The sequence below is a fragment of the Athene cunicularia genome (genome assembly GCF_003259725.1).
Source record: "Athene cunicularia isolate RWA chromosome 3 unlocalized genomic scaffold, athCun1 chr3_part1, whole genome shotgun sequence".
NCBI lineage: Eukaryota > Metazoa > Chordata > Aves > Strigiformes > Strigidae > Athene > Athene cunicularia.
Window position 1 is genome coordinate 100,202,990 of NW_020799097.1, and position 4,093 is coordinate 100,207,082.

Here is a 4,093-nt window from a genome sequence, read left to right on the forward strand (position 1 = left end):
CGGGCCCAGCCCGTCCGCCCCTCCTGCCTCTGTCCGTGCTGAAGCCCCGGCTTTGCCTGGAGGCTCTTCCGTGCCTCTTGGGGTACAAACAGGGAGAGGAGCCGGGGCGGCCTCGCGGGTCCTGAGGCACCAGAAATTCCCTTGTCCGCTTACGGCCCCTGCCTGGAGACGGGGAAGGAGCCAGCGGCCAGCCCACAACTGCACTAACTCGGCACCTATCGCCAGCTGTCAAATCAATGGGCCCATTTTCCGACTACTGCACGTGCTGCTGTACATCCCAACAGCTCTTTCTTACTGCCTTTCTAACTCCTAGCTTTGTCAGAGGTTTGGCCTTTTTGCGGGGGATTTCTATCTCATTTTTCTCCCGTTTGTGTCACTGAGGGCAGTAGGATGAATGATGAAGCAATAATAACTGATGAGCAGTCATTCGTGGTTAAAAAGTTTGGAGAGAAGAAGAAAGTAATTTTGGTTGAGGAAGTTTTGAAAAGCTGTAATATTACAAATATATATATTCAATTCGTTTTATAAAATTCCTTGTACTTAGAGAAAGCAAATATTTTGAGGCATCTAGAAAAATCGGAAAAAAAAAAATCACAAAAATCACAAAAAATTTCCAAAAGGCAGAGTTGACCTCTTACTTTGCCTGCTATGTTCCAGGGAGCCAACGAACATGGCAGCAAGAGGGAGAGTGTCCAAGAATATTCCATGAGTGGAAAATGGAGAGAGAGGAAACAAATAGCCATAGCTATTTATAGCTATAGAGGTGAAGCTGTGTGTATGAATATATAGAGGCAGTAAGAAAACGGGTGCCCTGAAAAGGAAGATCTAGAAAGAATGCAAAAGCCTGTTGCTATACTTGGGCATTCCAGAGGGATCATGATTCAGGGTCCATACAAGGGTTCCTGGCAGCTGGAGTTGGGCAGCTCGTCCTGTTTCATTAGAAAAATGACAGAAGGTGTTTACCCTTCCACAAGGAAAGAGTTATCAGCGAGCATAACTGAGACCAGTGTTTTGGGACAGGCGTCCCCTAAGCTCAGCGAAGTTGTGGTGAGTCCACATCTGCCCACCACGTTGCTTTAATCTGTGGATGCCATCCCCTCTTCACCTACGCTGCAGTGTTACGCTCATGATGTTGCAGACACGGCTTGGGCACTACAGGCGCTGCTGTACACACCTGTGACGCTGAACCCTGTTTTCTGTGAGATTGTTCGCATGTCAAAATCTAGGTCTGCTATGTTTTTAGTTTAGCGGTAGGAACCCCTATGGAATGCTTTAATGACCGTCGTAAAGAGTACTGTAAGAGAGTCAGTAATTAGATTGCTGTAACATTCTCTACATCTACTTGGCTTCCCATAAGCCATAATATCATTTAATAAGATGTTGTAAATAACCAGGAAGCTGACCAGCAATTATACTGAAACGGAACATGCCCATGTCCTCTCCTCCTTACCCCACGCAAGGCCATTATTTAATAAGGAAGAATTACCCGAATTTAGGATATATAGGTCAAAGAAACTGGTACACCTCAAAGCTCATTTAATTCCTGCAGGTGGGGCGTGTTATCATTTTACAGGGATTGGTGTTAATCCAATGGACTTTAGCTAGGAAGGAAGGGAGGGCAAGGGGTTTAATGTCTCTCATTGACTGGATCTCAGGAATTACTGAAACTGTTAGTTGGTTGCCCCCATGATGTCATCATAGTTTTCTTGATTAGAAGTACTCAGTCCCCTCCTGAGTGAAACAGGATATCAATACCAGTACCACCCTTATGAATAAAACTTAATCTGCATTGAACATAAACTGTGTCAAAGGCGTTGACTAACATGGCTTTTTTTGGGAGTTATGGCTTTTTTGGCTTCTTTCTTGGTGTGTAAACCACTTCTAGATCAATTTCTGATCCTTTTAATATTTCTTCACCACAAGATCTCCTAATCTCCTCAAGAGTACCATACAACTTGTCAACTCGCTGCTGTCTTCCCCTGACAGGATGGTGTATCCTTGACCCTGCCCTTGTCCAGGGATAGCTTTTCTTCCTACTACTATACCAGACTGAATACTGAATTCCTCTGGGGGCCAAAAGCCACGAGTCATGGACCATATACCTCAGGAGAGTGAGAGGGTGTGGTTTCTTCCCAGGCGAGAAGTAATAATGCTTCCTCAGGCCTTCTACTGCTCCCCGATGAACAGAGCTGGGCATATAGTTTTGTCCTACAAGACTCAGCAGCCACCGTTGTCTTCAGTGGCTGCAAATACAGGGACTTTGATGAATAGTCCCCTGTGGCAGCCCAGTCCCGCTGCTGGCCATGTCAGGCACAGACCGGCAGCTGGACCACACAAGAGTTCATGTCACTAACCTCTTCCCCAGACTCTTTCTCATAAACCAGTGTGGTCTACACTGCTGTTCCCAGGCTTTTCTATTCTATCCACATACATCAGCATCCAAGATGAATGGGAATAGTTCCTAAATTTAGGGCTGTCCATCTGGCAACATTATAAATTTTAAGACTAATGGGAAGGTGACAAAGGTACCTAATGAAGCCATAAATGGTGTGTTACAGGAGAACATTTTGTTTCTGCTTACACTTTTGAGGAGAATACTATGTCTTCAAAGTAGGGAGGACTCCAGGTTTTCTGTTGTTTGCTTTTTTCTTTTTTTTTTTTTTTTTTTTTAGGCTTCCAGGCATTGTTCGTGACTCACCCAATTCTTTCTCGGCTCAGCTTCCGGTCCACACATGTGGAAGGATCTGCCTCCAAATCTGTTTACTTACCATAAATGCTCCGTGTTCTTGGAGGAGAAGTAACTCTGAATCTCCAGCATGCAGCTTCATACCACCCCGGAACTGGGTGACAAGACAGGGAAAGGCTAAACAGAAAGCTGCTGCGCATCACCTCTTCTGAGGTAAAATGTTTTGTACTGAGTGCTGCTGAACTCACTTAAATTAGCTGAGGACTGTGGGAAGAATAGGTTGGGAGATTCACAATTACTCAGCATGTTTCCTGAGTAAATAAAGTCATTGCTTCTTTCTTTGAATTTCTGTGCAAGTTTGCAAGTGGAGAGATCTCTGCCACGGAGGGCTCTTCATCACTCTGTGCCTTTCCACTTGGAAGAGGTGAAACCCTGTCTATAAACCGCTAATGCAGTCACACATTACAGAGCACACTGCCTCCTTTTAACACCTAACTTGTTCCCTTTCTGTGCAGTCATCAGACCTGTCTGCTTTTAATAAAGGCTTGAGGGACTCTGGCAAACATGACTCCATCTGTCTGTTCCACTTCAAGGCTGTCAGTGTTCATTTTAGGCTGCATTTCTTGCAGGCAATGTCTGTCTCTTGTAGCTGCCCTTACAAGATTTCTTCAAATTAGATCCAGTGAGCCACACCAAAGCCCACAGAAGCATTCACTGTCCGGTCACCTACATAAACAAGTTTGTTCCTTGTAATGAAAAACAATACAAATGAAAAGTGAGTGTTACTGTTCACATAGCTCTACCTCAAATTCACTGTTATATCCTGATTCAGGAAAGCAGCTTTATCAAGGGCTTAAACATGTGTTTGCTGTTCATTAAAAGGCCTTCTTTGAACAGAGGCGAGTTAAGCATGTGCTTACATGCCTTTGTTTGTGACCTGTGAAGAAAGCTCTAATTGGCCTTAAGATCGGAAATGAAGAATGCCTTGCTCTGTAAAGAGATTTCTTCTTCTGCCTGGTCACTGTGTCTGTGAAATCCAGGCTCCTTGAAAGTTAGTGGCAGAACTCCAGACAAGTTGATGGGGTCAGTATATTATCCACTATACTTCTTCTGAACCTTGCAAAGCAGATTAAAGAAAACACTTCTTTCCCTTCCAAAATCTTTTCTCTCTAATAAAGAAACAGCTGTTTTAAAAATACGCCTTTCTTAGGTCCAGTTTTGATCTCTCCTTTCTAGGTTAGTTATTCTCCTTTCTTACTATCAAGCCATTTATTTGATCCAATGGCATTTGAGATCCTGCAACTGCTTCAAAACTTCTGGCACAATTGACTGCACAGCCAATCTCTAAGTATTTTCGATAAACATGCTTTTTTTGTTGTTGTTGTTTTGGTGGACTTAAGAATGTTT